Source organism: Lepidochelys kempii, chromosome 1 (genome assembly GCF_965140265.1).
Source record: "Lepidochelys kempii isolate rLepKem1 chromosome 1, rLepKem1.hap2, whole genome shotgun sequence".
NCBI classification, from domain to species: domain Eukaryota; kingdom Metazoa; phylum Chordata; order Testudines; family Cheloniidae; genus Lepidochelys; species Lepidochelys kempii.
The window spans coordinates 75,665,036-75,686,168 of record NC_133256.1 but is presented as its reverse complement, the minus strand read 5'-3'; the positions used below and the strand labels follow the sequence as shown (position 1 = coordinate 75,686,168).

The 21,133-nt window shown below is 38.5% G+C and overlaps 1 long non-coding RNA gene across 2 annotated transcripts in view; it reads left to right on the top strand.

The window, feature by feature from the left end:
- Positions 1 to 1,647: 1,647 nt before the first annotated feature.
- Positions 1,648 to 21,133, top strand: part of LOC140903845 (uncharacterized) — a 110,983-nt gene continuing 91,497 nt past the window's right edge. For both annotated transcript variants that reach the window (XR_012156373.1, XR_012156354.1), the window contains exons 1-2: positions 1,648 to 1,705; positions 15,829 to 15,875. This is a non-coding gene — a long non-coding RNA (uncharacterized lncRNA). The remainder of the gene's footprint in view (positions 1,706 to 15,828; positions 15,876 to 21,133) is intronic.

The following is a 21,133-nucleotide window of genomic DNA, read 5'->3' as shown; positions in this document are numbered from 1 at the left end:
AGTTTTGGAGGCTGCACAGATATTAGGAGTTAGTAGAACCTTAGGGCAATAGAAATGCTCCTTTTAGAGGAGAGGAAGAGGGACATTTCCAGAAGTCTCATTCAAGTTTAAAAGGTCAAACATTTTAGCTAATAATGACGGAATGTCCACCCTAGATCAATGATCAAAAATAGATGGCAGAAACATTTTCTCCTATTCACTGGATGTACCGGATACCCTATTTTCCCACTGCTGTTTGGAAGGGAGGGGTCCCAAAATTGGAAAAGGGGGCAGCAGTCCTTCCTACCTCTCTCTCAGTCTTTTTTTCATATGTGCAACCTCTTTAAATTTCCTCTCTGACTGTGTCAGCAGGGAAGGGCTTGATTCCTCTGTGGGATGCATTGATTATGCGTAGCCCTTCCTCCAACACTATTCACATCAGTCAGATTGCCATATATGGCAATTTTGCTTGGAGGGGTCTCACTTTGCCATGTAATGGCATGGACAACATGCAGGATTCTTAAGGAGAAATATCCATTGGCACAGGGGTTAGCCTCTGAAGCTCTCTAGATAGGAAGGTTTATTGAGTCTCCCCCGGCTACCATCTGAAGAAATAAATTTAAGCTGCTGACTACCCATACAGTGCAATCCGGCACTCATTTGAATCAATGGGAAAATGCCACTTGATTTCAGTGGTGCAGGATCAAGCCAACAGCAGTTAAGCTGGGAACAGTGGGAATGAAAATGAGCAGTGGCAAATGGGCATAAAATTAAAAATCCCCACAAAAAGTACATGCAATACAAATTCCTGCTTCCTGTTGGTGAAAGAGTTCAAAGATAAAATTTGGGGGCAGAGAACCCCTAAAAGGGTGTTGTTCTGTTGATGTCTTTAGCTATATCAATTGCAAATGTTTACAAAAATTGTGCTCTGAGGTATGCCACTGAAATCTGGAATACTTCAGCTGCCTGCAGGGAGGTTGGGTAGGGATTGTTTCACAATATGCCCCAAATAATTCTCTATATAGGTAGGTGCAATCAGGCAGATTCTTAGTTGGTGTAAATTGCTGTAGTTCCATTGTTTTCAACAGCTAGTTTTCCCCACTTGAAAATCTGGCCCATAGTACAGTAGAACCTTAGAGTTATGGACACCTTGGAAATAGAAGTTTTTTGCAACTCTGAAATGTTTGTAACTCTGAACAAGCTGTTATGGGATGCTCCTCAGGTAGGACTGCTCAGAGTGGGGGCTCACAGGAGCCTGGCGAGTGGGGACGTGGACAGGCAGCTGGTTCTGGCACCCTGGGGCACCGCAGTGTCAGTGGGTTTGTGGTGCAGGCTGTGGCCCTTTAAACTGAGCTGCTCTGCCAGAGCCCAGTGTGCAGAAGCTCGGGCTCCAGCTCCAGCAGCTGAAATTCCGGGCCAGGTTTCAGGAGCAGCTCTGGAAGTTTCTTTCCAGGGCTCTGAGCTTGCAAGCTTGTCCCCTTCCTAGCCAGGGGCAGGGAGAGGGGAAAACAGTGTTCACCACCTCCTACCTGTAAGTGATTACACCTTGTGGTGAGTAGGAGAGTGGGGGTGGGGACAGGCAGCCCAGATGTGCTTACCTTTAGGATGCAATACAATTACAGTACTGTATTTGCTGGTTTGTTTGTGGTTGGGTTTTTGTTATTTTTTTTGGTCTCCGCTACTGCCTGAAAGCTTACTTCTGGTTCCCCATGTGTCCGGTTGACAGGTCAGTTGGTAACTCTGGTTTTCATGTCTTTGAGGTTCTACTGTATCTAGAATAATAGGGAATAAAAACAAGCCCTATTCAGGGCTATTATAAAACAGTTGCTCTATTAGTGCTGGCAAATCTGACATAAATCTTGATTCTTGGTATGAAAATTCACTTCAGTTTGAAGCTGGGTGTGATGAGTCTATTGCCTGAAGCAGTTTCGTTTTTATAAAATTTGGAAGGTTGGTTGAGCCCATTTTAGTTATAAAAGTGTCAAGAAAGTTGTTAGTGGTTTCAGATAGTTGTTTCACTCATATCACTGAAATACTTCAAGCCTTTTAGAGCTCATTTGAATTATAAACATTTTCCAGCTTCTGCAGTGCAGAAGCCATAGAAATTTGCTCTCCCAGCTTGCTGATTCAGCAAGAAAGCAGCAGCTCAGTAAAAGCCTAGGTTAACATTTGTTATGGTTGTTTATTTCTGCTTGGGATCCCCCCGTCCCTGACGTCCACCAATATGTACCCCTGCCTGCAGTGGGAAGGCCTGCTAAATATCTTCTGAAGAGTATTATTCCGTCTACCACTGCCAAAGAGAAAAGGTAGGCACACAGCAAAGGTAGGGGATAGGGAGAAAGGTTTGTATGAGGAGGGCCCTCAAAAAGTTCTGGTATTTGGATAACCATGGAAACTTTCAAATATTCACCTGAAGTAAGAGCCAGATTCTGTGCCAAGGAAATGGCAAGTGTGGCTTTAAGGGACCTTTGTGTCCCTTGAATTCTGGGCAACTTAGACCAGCCTTAGCCTGGTATGGACATCTATGGGATGCTGCTCTGCCAAGAACAGTTGTGGTGCATCATGCTCCAGTGATTCTTGCTCCCATACATGGCCCACCTCTATTGCCCCATCCAAGGGGTGTGCAGGAAGGCCACATAGGATTGCTTAATCAGCTGCATGCCAGTAGGGGAACCTCTTTATCTGCCCCTTAGTGGGTCCTTTATGCCTCTGGAGAGATGTAAAGGAGCTACAGTGGGGGACAGAATTCAAACACAAATATTCTGATATTTCTCTGTCACTCAAACTTAGTTTTAAGGAGTTCTTTCAGCCAAAACTTAGAGGAAAAACTGAGCCCCAAACAAAGATTTCAAGCATAAATGGTTTTGTCTGAATATTGAATTACATGGCCTAAAATTAGTCACTTATTGGGTTTGATCCTTCACCGTGCTCATGTGACTCAACAGAGGCTTTAGGCAGTAGAGAGTGACATTTGGAATAAATGGACACAAATCAGATGTCAAGAATTATAACATTCATAAACCAGTCGGAGAACACTTCAATCTCTCTGGTCACGCAGTTACAGACATGAAGGTCGCTATCTTAAAACAAAAAAACTTCAAATCCATACTCCAGCGAGAAACTGCTGAATTGGAATTCATTTGCAAATTGGATACTATTAATTTAGGCTTAAATAGAGACTGGGAGTGGCTAAGTCATTATGCAAAGTAGCCTATTTCCCCTTGTTTTTTCCTACCCCCCCCCCCCCGACATTCTGATTAAACTTGGATTTATGCTGGAAATGGCCCACCTTGATTATCATACACATTGTAAGGAGAGTGGTCAGTTTGGATGAGCTATTACCAGCAGGAGAGTGAGTTTGTGTGTGTGTGGGGGGGGTGAGAAAACCTGGATTTGTGCTGGAAATGGCCCACCTTGATTATCATGCACATTGTAGGGAGAGTGGTCACTTTGGATGAACTATTACCAGCAGGAGAGTGAGTTTGTGTGTGTGGTTTTTGGAAAAAAAGGGGGGGGGTGAGAAAACCTGGATTTGTGCTGGAAATGGCCCACCTTGATTATCATACACATTGTAAAGAGAGTGGTCACTTTAGATAAGCTGTTACCAGCAGGAGCGTGGGGTGGGAGGAGGTATTGTTTCATGGTCTCTGTGTATATAATGTCTTCTACAGTTTCCACAGTATGCATCCGATGAAGTGAGCTGTAGCTCACGAAAGCTTATGCTCAAATAAATTGGATAGTCTCTAAAGTGCCACAAGTACTCCTTTTCATTTGGCAAGAAAGTCATCCAGAGGATGGCCTGATCTCTATTTAAATTGTGAAGGGGAAAACAAGTAGAATGGGTGAAAAAGTGCAGCAAGTTGCAAATGTGTGGTACCTTCTGTTCAAAAGCATCTTACACAGATTGTATGGAGTGCTTAAATAAATGTACTGTAGTGTTTATAAAATAGCTCTTTAGTCATTTCAAAATATTGGGTAAATAAACATTAGGTTAAAAAAAATGAACACAAACATATTCATCCGAGAAGCTAAAAGATTTGGCACTGTTGGTGGTATCAGGGGTACCTAAGGAAATATTCTTTACTGGTAGTTCTACTTGTGGCAGTCCTTCTTCTGCAGCCTACCACAGAAAAGAATCCTCATGCTGGGAACCAGATTATGTCTGGCGCTGTGTGGGTGTGCAATGAGTGAAAGAGGGTGCAAAGAGCCCTGTTTCTATTTCACATCCCACCAAGGGGCCACCATTATTCTTCTCTGTGAATATAAAGGTCAAGGTCGTGTCGGCACTGCTGGAAATACTACATACTCCAAAAAGGGTATGGGACATGGACACAGGGCCTCACCAACATCTACATCAGAAGGTGGACTGTATCTGATGTGGAGGAGCACACACTCCAAATCTAAACCATGCTCTCCACAGACAGAATACCTCAACTGGTACAGTGCCCTAGGTACACATCATCACTCTCACTGAGCATTATAAAGGTAAAATAGATTCTGAAGTGTTAAAGATACATCTATCAAGTAGCAAGGAGGCAATTCAGCTGTCTTTCTACAGTTGCCTTAAATACAGAATACATAAAAGAACAAAAATATGGCCATACACATGGGGCAGCTGGATAAGAACTTCTCATGACTGTGTTCCCAGACATCTACTGCGTACTTATAGGCTTAAAGAAACTGTGCATAGGGTTTTTAAACATGATATAGGAAAAGTCATGTTTAAAATCATGTTAAATTAAAAATTACCCATAGCTCTGAGATACTATGGTGGTAGACAACTATTAATTATAATAAATAGATAAGAATGGAGGGCTTGATTATTCCCCAACACAGAAGACATATTTGCGGCTGTGGAACCCACTGCTATTGTCACTGAACCCATATGAGAAGGAGAAGCACATAATGTGCCATTTACAACTGCTAAGGTCCCGGTCTTGACTGGAAGATTGACAAGCATTTCTGAGGCATAGCAGCTGATTATGCTCAGAATAACATAATGGTGGGTCAGGACCAAGGCCGTCATGCCACATGGTGGCTAGGTGCATCACAGAACAGGAATAAAGAATACAAATGGAGGGAAAGTTGTAGAGAAAAATGTCAGTGCCAGCTGCAAGTGCCATCTGTGATAGCAGAAATGGCGGCAGAGGTGCTGAGTACAAGGGTTTCCAATGTGTAACTTCCCAACTCTTCCTTCCACTGTTGCTGAATAGTTAGTACATCCAGCAGGCAGTTCTCCTGTGATAGTGAACATACGTGGCATTTCTAATGTAAATGGTTGAGTTCATTAGTGTAAAATGGCTGCACTGGAGTCAAGCAGTGGAGAAGCTGGTTCAGAGTCTTTCAGGTGTAGAACTTCAGATTTACATTTCTCAAAACTTGAAGTAAAATACAGCACAGACTGTTAATATATAGCAGATGCACCAGTGTCTTGAGATGAATACATTATAGACAAGAAATCATATTTATTCCCATCACAATAAAAATGTATTTTACACCTGCTCTTCCTGGTTGCACCTGTGGCATGTTCATTTGGGTGGAACATGGGAGACTGCCAGGTTCAAAACATGCTGTGTATCCTTGTTCCCTTGTGTGAGGTTTTTCTTTTAGTTATTCTTAAACTTTTCACATAGATTTTCATATGCAATCATTATATTCAATAAGCAAATTGGTATTAATATAGTATTGAAAACCCAGGAAATTCTAAAAGTTAAGGTGGAATGCTCAACTTGATCTCTACCTCTGTTGTGCCTTAACGTACAGTGGCCACTCTTAAAAACCCTTCAATTCCCTTTGAAACTATATAACATTAAGTAGTATTTACATATTCAGTATGCTGGGGAATAATACAAATATTACAGCACCATTAGCTAGTTGCAAAGAGAACTTTATGATATTTTAAAAGGCATCCACTGCATATATTCTCTTTATATAATTCTATATTGTTAGTTTAATAATACTGTGGGCTATGTTGGACATCCTTTAGCTATACTTTAAATAGTCCCATTGACTTTAGTGCAACAACACGAGGAGTGAGGTATGACTCTATGTGACTAAGGGTTCACAATGTGGTCCTATATATTTTTTTTAAAGTGTTCAGTGTGCACTCCCATCCTGGAGATGGTGTATGCCTTTGTTTTTGGGTGTCTACACTGTAAAAAGGTGTGTTCTTAACTCCGGTTGGTTGCATTGGGTTCAACCACAGGCATCTTTAGGCTTTGATTCAAGCGGCTAATCTGAGTTAAAAACAATTGTGCCTTCACTTCTATTTTAACCTGAGTTAGCTAATGTGGGTTAGTTTTCCCAAGTTAAGGACACACCTATTTTGCAGAGTAGACATATCCTTTGTCCTTACTGTTTAGGATAGTCTAGCACGGCTAGCAGAGCGGTAATTTCCCCCTTGAACTCTGGGATTGTGGCTGTTCCTTGTGTTCAAGAGGGAAGGCAAGTGCTCTTTATGCTATCTAAACACCCTTAAACCGAGCCAGTCAAAATCTAGCTCTCTCCAACTAGAATGATAATATGACTTTGTTTTCATTGAGAAGATGAGAAATGATATATATTATTGCAATAGTTCAGAATTTTTCCAAAAGTTGGTGTGCTTGTGTTATACAGAGACCATGAAGTGGTTTGAGGCCTTTTGTCTGACATTATAAAACATAGGTATATAAAATGGATAAAAAATGAGTGAGGCAAAGATGGCTGTGAAATTTCAGAAAAGAACAATCTTCTATCATTGTTTTGGAAAATGTGTAGTTTATTATTAATGTTTAAATCCGCACACTTATGTCTGATAGTTTTTTTCTTTAGATGTTATAACTTGTAAATTGAGGAACACCTACATTTCTGTGAAATAAGGAGAGGGTCTATTGTAGCAAACACTAGTCCTAATGTAGTTCTCATGGGTCCAACTGGAATTACGTAAAGATGTAATTCCACTTTGATTAGTGGTGGTCAGGAGTTCTAAAACGTTTAATTTGAAATATCCACTGGAACAAGGAACTTACACATTTGAAATTTTATCTAGGTTCCTATAATGTCATAGAATCATAGAATCGTAGGACTGGAAGGGACCTCGAGAGGTCATCTAGTTTAGTTCCCTGCACTCATGGCAGGAGTAAGTATTATCTAAACTGTCCCTGATAGGTGTTTGTCTAACCTGCTCTTTAAAATCTCCAGTGAGGGAGATTCCAACCAATCTAGGCAATTTATTCCAGTGCTTAACTACCCTGACAGTTAGGAAGTTTTTCCTAACGTCCAGCCTAAACCACCGATGCTGCAATTTAAGCCCATTGCTTCCTGTCCCATCCTCAGAGGTTAGAGAACAATTTTTCACCCTCCTCCTTGTAACAACCTTTTATGTATTTGAAAACTGTGATCATCTCCCCCCTCAGTCTTCTTTTCTCCTGACTAAGCAAATCCAATTTTTTCAGTCTTCCCTCATAAGTTATGTTTCCTAGACCTTTAACCATTTTTGTTTCTCTTCTCTGGACTTTGTCCGATTTGTCCACATCTTTCCTGAAATGTGGTGCCCAGAATGGGACACAATACTCCAGTTGAGGACAAATGAGCATGGAGTAGAGCAAAAGTATTATTTCTCTTGTCTTGCTTATAACACTCCTGCTAATACATCCCAGTATGTTGTTTGCTTATTTTTTGGCAATAGTGTTACACTGTTCACTCATAATTAGCTTGTGATCCACTATGATCTCCAGATCCCTTTCCACAGTACTTCTTCCTAGGCAGTCATTTCCCATTTTTATGTATGCAACATATTGTTCCTTTCTAGGTGGAGTACTTTGCATTTGTCCTCATTTGCATTTCATCCTATTTACTTCAGATCTTTTCTCCAGTTTGTCCAGATCATTTTCAATTTTAATCCTGTTCTTAAAAGCACTTGCAACTTCTCCTATCTTGATATTGTCCGCAAACATTATAAGTGTACTCTCTATGCCATTATGTAAATAACTGATGAAAATATCAAACAGAACTGCACCCAGAACTGATCCCTGCAGGACCCCACTCAGTATGCCCTTCCAGCTTGACTGTGAACCAGTAACTACTATCTGGAAATGGCTTTCCAATCAGTTATGCACCTAGGGTTGACAGCCCTCAAGGATTGGCCTTGAGTCTCCAGGAATTAAAGATTAATCTTTAATTAAAGATTATGTCATGTGACGAAACCTCCAGGAATATGTCCAACCAAAATTGGCAACCCTATATGCACCCACCTTATAGTAGCTCCATCTAGGTTGTATTTCCCTAGTTTGTTTAGGAGAAGATCATATGAGTCAGTATCAAAAGCTTTACTAGGTCAAGATATACCACATCTACTGCTTCCCCCCATCCACAAAGCTGTCAAAGAAAGATATTAGGTTGGTTTGACATAATTTGCTCCTGTCAAATCCATGCTGACTGTTACTTATCACCTTATTTTCTTCTTGGTATCTGCAAATTGATTGCTTAATTATTTGCTCCATTATCTTTCTGGGTACTAAAGTTAAGCTGACTGATCTGTAATTCCCTGGGTTGTCTTTATTTTCCTTTTTATAGACAGGCACTATATTTGCCCTCTGGAATTTCTCCCATCTTCCATGACTTTTAGTAGATAATCAATAATGACTCAGATATCTCCTCAGTCAGTTCCTTGAGTATTCTAGGATGTATTTCTTCAGGCCCTGGTTACTTGAAGACATCTAAGTAATTTTTAACTTGTTATTGTTCCCTACTTTAGCCTCTGATCCTACCTTATTTTTACTGGCATTCACTGTGTTAGAGGTCCAATAGCTACTAACCTTTCTGGTGAAAACTGAAACAAAGAAGTTATTTTACACTTCTCCATTTCCACATTTTCTGTTATGGTTTTCCGCTTTTCATTGAGTAATGGCTCTATCTTGTCCTTGGTCTTCCTCTTGCTTCTAATGTATTTGTAGAATATTTTCTTGTTAGTCTTTATGTCTCTAGTTAGTTTAATCTCGTTTTATGCATTGGCCTTTCTAATTTTGTCCCAACATACTTGTGTTGTTTGCTTATAACTTGACCTAATGTCTATTTTTGTAGGGCTCTTTTTGAGTTTCATATCATTGAAGATCTCCTGGTTAAAAGTGTGTGTGGGGGGAGTGTTTCCTGCTATACTTCCTACCTTTCCTATGCAGTGGGATAGCTTGGTCTTGTGCCCTTAATATTGTCTCTTGGAAAAATTGCCAACTCTCTTGAACTGTTTTTCTTCTTAGACTTGCTTCCCATCGAATCTTATCTACTAACTCCCTGCATTTGCTAAGGTCTGCCTTTTTGAATCCCCTATCTTTATTGTGCTGCTTTCCCTCATCTCATTCCTTAGAATCATGAACTCCACCAATTTATGATCACTTCACCCATGCTGCCTTCCACTTTCAAATTCTTTACTTGTTTCTCCCTATTTGTCAAAATAAAATCTAGAACAGCTTCTTCCCTAGTAGCTTTCTCCACCTTCTGAAATAAATCATATCCTCATGAATGTCACATTTGAGCATCAAGCTTGTGATGTTAAAGAGTTACTCTGGATTATGTTGCTATGGGTCACTCTAGATTTAGCTGTTTTGATAATTGGAATATTATTTCTTTGACCTGTGAGCACTTCATGTATTTCATACTCAAATGGCAGGACCCATAAGAAGAACAACAATATTTACGTTCTCAAGCTGTGTGCCATAGCCCAAAAGTGGGCTGCCTCAGACATATTTATTACTTTCAATAAAGAACTCTTTCATAAATCCAGGTTTTTAACAATAATTAGAATGTATAGGGTAAAATGCTGGCATCACCAAAATCAATGGTAAATTTCTTATTGATTTCAATGAAGCCAGATTTTTAGCCCACCATCTGAAAACAGAGTAACTGAGATTATTTTAAAAGAAAACAAAGATAGTTTCATTTGCCAAGAAACTTTATACTCATAAGAAATATGGAAGAGGAATAGAAATCTTCACTCCTTCCTTTTATTAAAATTATTTAGAGAAATAGGTAGAAGACTGTTCTGTTAATACAATGAACATCATTCACCAAAAATTCAACTGTAATAGTGTAAATTCGTAACAAATGTTCAAACCAGAGCAACTACACACCACTATTTACACCACTGACATGTGATATACTCTGAATCTGGATATACAATGTATTTCCCTTTTATAATAGTCTCTGAGAGATTTACTAGCCATTAGAGCCTTTCCCCAGATGTATGCTCTTTTCATGTTACTACTTTCCTAACAGCCACAGCCCATTGGTTGTCTATACATAGTCTGAAAATGATTTTCAGTTTTGTTCAAAGGCCAACCATTCTAATAATAGAACCTGGAAAAAAATGTGTGTTTTCCCGTATTTGCTTTATTAGGTCTTTTTTTAAATAAAAAACTCTTGTATAAATTATTTAGGATTTGACCTACTTGGTCAACATAACAAGGATATTTCTAGATAAAACTTAAGATTGCCAATATTATGACTAGTCAGAATGTGAGGAGTTCAGAGATCCTTTCAGATTCCTGACAAGTTAAGGCTTTAGCGAAACTCTAAATACGTTCGACCCATTCAACATGCTTCAAAGTTTGGCAGATGAAAAAATATCTTGGAATACATTTTCTCTTGATGTATGCATGTAACTTCTGTGGAATTAATCGAAATTACATACCAATAAATGATCAGAATACTCTCCACGGCCAAAAAGCAACTAGTTCAGATTTCCTGATTTTGTTGCTTCCAGTTCCGGTGTGTCACTATACCCAAGAACAAAACATTGGAAAGATACAGTACTAATGGAGTAGAGCTAACACGTGGACTTATTTATTTCCAGATAGTATTATCTCCAGCTTTTTCGAAGTTGGATTTGCTTGGTAATTGCACAACAGAAAAGTGTACATTATTCTTTCTAATCCTCTTTTCTCATCCAAAATTGTCATAGCTTTTTATTGGTGGAAAACACATGAGTTTCACTGTCCTAGTTTGTTAAGCAGAGTTCTTTTTATTATCCTGATACCTGGTGCTAAGATTTAGTTCTAGAGACAGGTAGGCTGCACCTTGTTCTGGAAGGCAGCTGCAAGCTATTGAATGCTAGCTCTTTGGTGAGGTCATATCTTTCATTGGACCAACTTCTGTTGGTGAGAGAGAGACAGGCTTGGTAAGCTTGAAAGCTTGTCTCTTTCACAAGCAGAAGTTGGTCCAATGAAAGACATGACCTCACCCACCTTGTCTCTCTAATGTCCTTGGACTGACATGGCCACAACAACAACACCGCATACCACTCTTTGGATGGCATGTTGAATTTTTCAGTGTCGTACCTTTACTTCCATGCATATTTCTCTTTCAGTTAGTCTGACTAAACAAAGTCTAAATATACTTTTTTTTTATTCTGAAAGAAAACCCAAATGTGAAAAGTTTGTAACACTGAAGTTAAGGATGGAGTTAAAGGTGAGAAAGTTACTTTGCAGCAGTTTCGTAGTTGATAACAGAGCAGTGTGACTGTATTTAAATCATTTGTTTTAAATTTGGAATTATGACATTCTATAGCTAATATAACCTCTGGGTCATCTGGGGCAAACTGTAGCTATTTCTGTAGCTGCCTCGAGTAAATATTGTTCCTTATATTCAGCTGCACTTTCACTAGACTGCCTTCTACAGTACTATTTCTAATAGTTCCCATAAGTACAGTATTTACTGCTGCTTAACGACATCCTGCATATAACTTTACATAATCTACCTTGATAGAGTTATTTTGGCAGGCAACTTTGTTAGAAGTGGTTTTGTGTTTACCACATTGCTGTTTCATGAGGTTTCCAAGAAAGAGTTATAAGCTTTTATTGCCATTCTTTTCAGGTGTTTTAACTGGCACAGATCCCACAAGGATATGCAGAAAAAAAGACAGATGCTTGTTTGTCCTTTTTTTATTATTGGCTGGATTGGAAACTTTTAAATATATTGGTCAAAAGGAATTCATTCACTATATGGAATAAGTGCTGTTCCTTTCCAAAGCTTCTATTTCTCTTCATCTTTTGCCCTCACAGTCCTGCCTCTGTCATAACTTTTGAATTATGTTGCCTGTATCTATTGTATAGCAGGGCCTGATCTGCTAGTTCAATCAGTTATTTGATAATCAGAGGTAGCAATAATTGTATGCATTAATCAGTCATGTTGCCATTACGCTAAATGTCATTTTCAAATATCATTGTGTCTGCTTTCTCCTTAAATAGGGAACTATTTTTAGAAAGTAAATAAACTTAACTGGGAAATTGCAACATTGCAGATAGCTTTTTGTTTGTTTTTGCTGCCTGTTTACATCATTGATGTGGATCATAGGCAGGACAAATAAACCCACAAGGAATTTTTTGGAATAAATATGAACAAACATTTTTCCCCCAAATATTTTACCATACCCAACTCTTCCCCAATATCTATGGAATATCTTCAGGGATGTCTTTTGATAATTTCAGTTTCTATTGTATATGACCAGATGAATATATTTCAGTATCAGTAATTACTGTAAAATGCACAAAATGTCATTCAAAAATATGTATCAGGCTCACCTGCTTTTGCTGCTTTTTGGAGCTATTTTATTGGAAACATATAAACTGTAATGAGTGAAACTTCTTAAATGATGGCACTGCTTTACCCTAAAAAAGCAATGAGGAGTCTGGTGGCACCTTAAACACTAACAGATTTATTTGGGCATAAGCTTTTGTGGGTAAAAAAAACCCCACTTTCTTCAGATGCATGGAGTGAAAATTACAGATACAGGCATAAATATACTGGCACATGAAGAGAAGGGAGTTACCTTACAAGTGGAGAACCAATGTCAACAAGGACAATTCAGTGAACATGCATGTGGTCCACTCCCAATAACTGATGAGGAGTTGTCAATACCAAGAGAGGGAAATTTCCTTTTGTAGTGAGCTAGCCACTCCCAGTCCCTATTCAAGCCCGAATTAATGGTGTGAAATTTGCAAATGAATTGTAGCTCTGCAGTTTCTCTTTGAAGTCTGTTTTTGAAGTGTTTTTGTCGAAGGATGGCTACTTGTTTTTGTAGATACAGATTAACATGGCTACTGGACTGCTTCATCCTGAAGATTAAAGGACAATAGCAAATATTTCCATTCTCTTAGTAGTTATTTGATAGAATATGAAACAATTGGCAGATTCAACATTTTGCATTTTCCAAATAAATGGAACAATGGCAATGATCATCCAGCCACATGCAGGAGGTACATTAGAGGCCACTAAAAAGTCAACAGGTGCCAATTATTACCATATCCACAGATATGGCCCATTCTAAGTATAGGGGAATAATACAATAATTCATATATTGCTGATTTGTTAATGGCACCACTGTGCATTCACACATTCATTAAATGTGTGTGGTATAATATTCCACAATGAAATGCTGACATATAAATGAGCACAAGTACATTTCAAAGTTAGCACTGAATTAAGATGGAAATGGGATGATCTATATGTAGTCTCTCCTCAGTCTATTTATGCAATTTCCATTCACTTCAATTGCTCTTGCACAGGTGAATGGAAGGAAACCTACAGATATGGCCCTAATTGCTACTTTGGTCTAGCTGCATGCTGGCTAAATGAGAAAGCAATGCACTGGTTTATATTGTGACATCTCTACTTGCATTAGGAAGGGCTGGAAATAATATTAATTTTGAATTTAAGCCTGGAAGAAAGAGATCATTGGAAACCCTCTGGAGAAGTGCTAAGGACCCTGTAATGTAGTAAACAATCAATTCCATGATTGCATACCCTTCTCTGGGTTACAGCTTAGGCAGACCACGTGTGGTAACAACAAAAAACACAGGCTGTGTTCCTCTTTCGGACTCAGCTCAGAAAATCACTTAAACAAGTTTCAGAGTAGCAGCCTTGTTAGTCTGTATCCCCCCCGCCCCCCCAAAAAAAGGAGTACTTGTGGCACCTTAGGAACTAACAAATTTATTTGAGCATAAGCTCACGAAAGCTTATGCTCAAATAAATTTGTTAGTCTCTAAGGTGCCACAAGTACTCCTTTTCTTTTTTCTTAAACAAGTGTTTAATTTCTATTGAATCCAAGGTGCTTTTTGGTGAAGCAGGGCTTCTGAGAGCTCGAGAGCTGCAGGGTCTGTGTGTATCCAACATCCTCAGTGAAGAATTCCCTTTGTGTTGACTGAGACACCCTGCGTGTTCTCAGTTGTGAGAGTCACTACCGGTCTAATGCTCCAGGGTGCTACCAGGTCCTGTGAGATGCTGAGCATGCTGAACTTCCATTGAAGTTCATTCTCAAAATCAGTAGTCCATCCATAGATATACTTTCTGTATGCTTCTGCTTTAGTTTTCTCCTAGTCCTATACTCTTCTGGTCCCCTTAAGTAGAAGTTCCATTGCTGAGAACCCAAATTGCCCAAAACACATAGGAGCTGATTCTCATTTATACTGAGGCCCCGTTACACTTTTGGCTATATAAAGGAGCCTTAAAGTGAGAGTAAATTACTGCCAGAGCAGTGTAAAGGGGCCCCATTGTAACTAAGAATGAAGCACTTAGTCTCCCGTTGATACACACCAAAAAAATAATGATCCCTTGGCCTCCTAAACTATTTTCTTCAAACCACTCCAGTGAAGGGAAGATGTTACTTCTAGAATGGTTGGCAACATTTTGAAATATATAAAGATAAGCAGTGAAATCAAACAAATTCAAGAATACAGACTTAAACTCACATGTATATAGAGTACATACACAATAAAGAAGTAACGAGGCATGCTGTACATTCATCTGTACTAATAAAACTAAACTACATATCAATGTATTGGGCTTTTGGAATAAGATGCACAAATGAAACCACAATAAGGACAAAAGGGGAATTAAAGGGGAGACAGCCTACCAAATCCTTCTATAGGGAACAGTCAGTTGTTGTACAGCAGACAAAATCAAATGCCTGCACAGTCAAAAATCAATGAAAAAGGTAGTCATGCATATCTTGCAAATGTGAAAAATGAGGCACAAATTATACAAAGAACAATGGATTTCAATTTGAGATTGGATTTGAACATTTAAAATGTTTTCAGCTCTTACTCTTGACTCAGGGGTCACTCCCACATACCGTGCCAGCCAGGAGAATAAAACTGACAAAAGAGTATCTTTTGAGTGCAATACTTGTAAGAGTGTCTGATCACCCTGAGCAGCACCTGGGTTAATATCTGTAGCAGCTGTCCTGATCTCTATGGTTTAAGCTTTTAGCTAACTTTAATTAAATAGAACCTTTGGTGTACCAGGATCCATATGACTGGGACATGAATAAAAGAAACAAACAGCAGAGACCGGCATATGGTTGAAGGCATATACATCATATGATTTTTTTTTCCGGTGACTATATTTTAACATTCATGAGCAGTAAAAGAGCTTAAAACAGAAATAGAATTGTCTCACTGGACTTGAAACTTTGACTGCTACTGAGGTGTGTTTTTTCTTTTATTGCAGCATGCATACTAAAAGAAAAAAAAACCTATAGGTATTAATTGTCATGCACAATCTGCAATGTTTAAATGGGCCCTGTGGATTTTGGTCTGAAACCAAACCAATCAGTTACAAGCTATTTTTCTCTTCTGTTAGATGTTCTATTGCAATATTTGCATAAATGTAACCATGCTGTCCGTCTTTTAACTTTCACTCAATTAATTATGCTCCCAGCCCCCTGCTGATGGACAAAAATGAGACTTCATCTGCAAATAGCTTCAGCAGTTTACATCTTATTAAATGCCAAAATCTAGTTAACAGTTTGAGAATTCTCATGTCAGACTTTTCAACATGCCAGTTTTAACACAAAACTCTTCTTTTTTTTTTTTTTTAAAGGAACTCACTGCTCCAAGTCAGGGAGAGGAAAATGCAATGGGATAAAGGTAATGGACAGATAAGAATTTTATACAAATTATGTACTTAGCATACGTGACATAGTCTGAGTGTGGTTTAATTGGTTCGCCTAATAATGAAACACATTGAAAAAGACTACTAGTTGACAACAAAATGGTCTCTGCAAATTGCAAACAGCTTTAGTCTACAGTATCACCTTTTATAATTTATATAAAAGTCTGTGCAAGCCCTGGAATAAGTAGATTACATACTACAGCATTCCTTAAAAAATCACTTTTCTATTACTCTTTGCGACAGGTTTTACATTTTGTATCAAGCATCTGGTGCTTTCATTTTCCAGTACATAGTGTTCTGTTATACTTTATACCATGCTGGGTTGTTTCTTGATTTAAAACAGCAAAGGGGAAGCAATGTAATATGTGTATATGTTAGAGACAAAGAACCAGAAGTATGCCATGTTCAAAAATAAACTAAAATATACTGGTTCACTCTGTAACCGTGGCCAGGTCACTTAACTTCCTTGTTCTTTCATCAGCCCATCTATAAAGCTGGATATAGTCAAGATCTCACTGAAAAACAGATGCTACATCTGAGTTTTAGCTATCTCTTATGAACATATGAAGAAAAGATCTAGTCAAATTTCCCTTAAAGTTTAAAAGTTTCTTTTATTATTGTCATTAGATATAACTACTCCTTTATCAGTCTATAATTTATTGAAATTCACCTGTGTCTATAAATCTGAAACACACAATTGAACAAGTGGCATATTGAAAATGTAACTTGTATTTCACCATTATGTAGCATTCTACCAGACTGTTCTTACTATGATAAAGTCATTTCAGGTACTTCTTGTGATAATTTGATACTCAGCATCCAACCTGAAAGCAAGGGTTTTTTCCCCAAAACTTTCTGACGTATTATCTGGGTTATTGTGACATATTGTGTCATGTTTGTTGTCTCATGTTTTAAGCTAATGTGACGATCTGAACCTGATGTGATGATTTATGACAGAAATATCAGAAATTAAGAAAAAGAAATACAATTCATGTCCAATCATATACCAATTATCAGCTCTTGTAAAAATTGCCAAAATTTGTCATGTGGGCTTAATCAAAAAGAAGAAAAAAATCCTCTGTATGGTAATTATTTTAGTTTTTTAATGAATTATTAATAGAAAATAATTAATTATAGAAATGTATTTATGCAATTTCAATATCAGCTCTTTTCTTTTATTTTATAACCAATTTTCATATAAGCTTTAGTGGATATAAATATTACAATAAGATTTGGGGGTCAAAGACAGCAAATAGATTGTAGCATCCCCAACACCTCCTACTCACCCATACCCACCACAAAATCCTAGATATAATGCCCATTGGGGACCTGCTGCCTGCAGGAATTCATTTCCCTGGTAGTACTGAGAAGGTACCAGCAGCCTGCCTTGCATTATGTAAATGGATGTCCTCTCATAGTCTGATGATGAGGCCCATAAGGTATATGCTGCTGTTTTGTATGATGTTGTTATTGCCGTATTCCAGTGTTTGTTATTTGTATTAGAATAGTGCCCATGATGTGTCTCATGCATAATAATTTACCCCAAAGTGCTTACAATCTATAAAGACAAGGCACAGATGTATGGTGTGGGAGAGTGATAAGCCTTTAAAAATAAAATCAACTATCCTCTTTTTGCCTCTTTTATAGCTACTACCCGTCAGCAAATGTGTTGTGGATGTTATAATACAGATGAGTATTGAGGAGTTATTTGAAAGAGGAGGGAGTGATAACCTTATAGTCTAGTTCAGGGAGAGTGTTCTGTAGTCATTGGCTAACAGACATTGTAGAAGGAAGCATGGAGCTGGTTGTAAGAAATGTACCACCAATAAGAGGCTGGGGCTAATATCACTGGGAGAATGGGTGCAGGCAACACAATAAGAGACAGCAAAAGGCCAAATTTTTAAAAGGGCAGCCTTTTGACTCAGCCTTCCTTTGCTGATTCAAGCACTTGCACATGTAAGTCAAGTATTCTGATTTTTTCCTGCATTCCTTTTGCTGTGAAAAAGGCAGGAGCAAATTTGTATATATACTATTTAAATAACAGCCAACTGTCATCCTTTTCAGAAACTTGCTGAATTAAAACAGAGAGTGCCCAATGGAACCCTCAAGTATTCCAATGCAACTCTAGACTGTTTGGACCACAGCACTATCATTCTTTAAGTTCCAAACACTTAATGGTTAAATTATCTTGAGTACCAGCTTATACATACACATTTATTCAAGTATGAATCACTGAAATACACACACAGAAACCACATAAATTAAAATACAGTAGAATACCAATTGGTATATGATTTGAACACATAGTTGGTCATTTAATCATCTAATACACAGCATTTAAAAATTTTCTTATTGTGTCATACATAAACTATATAATAATCCCTCCTGTTCTCTGTAAGTGGTTGTCCAACTATGTAAATAGACCACAAAGTCTGTGGAGGACTGGCTGCTCACATGATATTGTTTCCATCTGCTCAATAGCTTTATAACATAGCTACACATATATTAAATGGTTTCATCATATTATTTTTCCTTGAAAGCAAATGCTGCTGTTTCTACAGGGATGTTAACGGGATCAAAAGTGGGAGGGGCAATGGTCCACAAAACAATTATTCTATTAAGGTGGGTCCGCATTATGAGAATTTTCAACTTCATCTCATAACAAGTTGGTTAAGTATAACTCTCTTATCTTACCAATGCTTGGAACTGGACTGAGGATCTCCAGTTTATTCTCACATTGCATATGTTTACCCCAGATCTACTAAGATGCTCTCACAGTTATAATGCTTTTTAGTCATTTGCAAATATGCCTGCAGGGAAATACAAAACTGTACTATTGCTTCTGCCTCTAGAACTTCTTCATTGTTCTTCATTGTTCTCCTACCATCCTGATTACGGGAGAGGACTACTTTTCTGAGAGATCAGGGAAACCAGTTTCAGCATACCTCACACAATAATCTCAGATGATCCTCTCCCATATCTCTCCTGTCTGTATACAAGATATACAATGAGAAACCCTTGCTGAAGTTCCTGATCTTGGACATTGAGTGACACATTACATTACAATTCAAAGTCTGTGTGGACTTTTATACCCCCTGTCAGTTTGGTGTGGTTCAAACAAATATCTCAAACCCTTCAGTATGAAAATCTCTCAAGAGCAGATTGCTTCTGTTCTTTCTGATTCTACCAGGTCATAAATAGCTTGGTCAACTTTTGGTTCCAATGCTTGTGATGTCATGGGGTCTGATTCTCCAATGCCTTATTATAATTCATATTATTTTATTTATTTGTATTCCTGTAGAACTTATCATGGACCAGGACCCCATTGTGCTAGGTGATATACAAACACAGAATAAAAAGATGGTCCCTACCCCAAGGACTCTATAATCCAAGTATCAGACAAGAGGAAACAGGTGGATACAGTCAGAGAGGGAGTGCCAGTAAATAATGAGGCAATGTTGAGCGGCTTACGAGGCAGTGGTCTCTGGATGCCAAGCTGTTTGTAGGCATTCTGGTAAAGGAGAATTTTGAGACAGGGTTTGAAGGTGATAATCAAGTTGCTTTGCAGACGTTTATGGCCTTCTGCAAGGTGTAGTCATTTACACCTGTGCAGAGTAAGTATGAAATGCTACTATTTTGATTTGGCAGCGCTTTATACATATTTTGTGCAAGTCTGAATGACAACACAAGGTGCAAGCCAACAGAGAATCATGCCCAGAGCAAAGATGTGTGGAACTGAAATTTGGACTTTGGGGTGACTGTTCCAGTAGTCTCTTTTTTCCCTCTGGTAAATCCTTGCTATCTTCTCTAAATTTTCCCTTCACTTTTTTAGATATCTAGAGAGATTGCTTCAGCAGTAGGTATTATAACAATCACAGTTATCAAAATGTCCAGTAAAACACACACAAAAGCAAATTCTCCTTTTAGTTACATTACTAGCTTAGAGTAACTCCATTAAAGGTAAAAGTGGATGGCATAGTGCTATACGGTTATACTCCAGATTTACAAACTTGTATGTGTAAGAGCAGAATTTGACCCACTGTATCTGTACCATATTGTATATTGTATCTTAGGAAGTTCGCTCATTTTAGTCCTAATGTTTCTGATGTATACAGAAGCATATACTCCCAGTAGTGCTGTCTGTATCACATACATCCAGTGTTCCACCACTATGATCATCTCATGATTGATTTCAATGGGAGTGACGTGGAAGTAAGGTGTTACTCACTTTAAGGGTGGCAGACATGTGCCGTTAGGGTAGAACATGTTTTTGTTCCATTCCTGACCAGTTCAGGGAGCTAGAACCCACAGGGGTACAAGTAGTGACTATGCTTCCCAGCAGGATTGTGGCCAGTCCCCGTGCAATAGCACAAAAGATAGCTCTTTGGTCCTCTCTGATATCTGCCCCTGGGTAAAGTCTTCAACATTTGATCAAACAGGTTTGAGCAGTATGTGATGGTACTTTTCATGTTATGAACCAGCTTTAGGATCCCCTAAAAAACAAATTACTTTATTTGATACTTATTTTAGGTACTTATGCAACTAATTGAAATGTGAAAATTGCAGAAGCTCACTGAACTGAATAACAACAAACTAAAATTAGTGAAAGCATGCCTAGGGCAAAACACAGCTTGTTACATCTGCTTTAACTTTCAGCTCAGCTCTTCAGCTCTCTGATAAATATGTGACCAAGAAAGTTCTTGTCAAGGTTCCTCCCCCACTCTGAACTCTAGGGTACAGATGTGGGGACCTGCATGAAAAACCTCCTAAGCTTATCTTTACCAGCTTAGGTCAAAACTTCCCCAAGGTACAAAATATTCCACCTGCTGTCTTTGGATTGGCCGCTACCACCACCAAACTAATACTGGTTACTGGGGAAGAGCTGTTTGGACACGTCTTTCCCCCCAAAATACTTCCCAAAACCTTGCACCCCACTTCCTGGACAAGGTTTGGTAAAAAGCCTCACCAATTTGCCTAGGTGACTACAGACCCAGACCCTTGGATCTTAAGAACAATGAACAATCCTCCCAACACTTGCACCCCCCCCCCCTTTCCTGGGAAATGTTGGATAAAAAGCCTCACCAATTTGCATAGGTGAACACAGACCCAAACCCTTGGATCTGAGAACAATGAAAAAGCATTCAGTTTTCTTACAAGAAGACTTTTAATAAAAATAGAAGTAAATAGAAATAAAGAAATCCCCCCTGTAAAATCAGGAAGGTAGATATCTTAC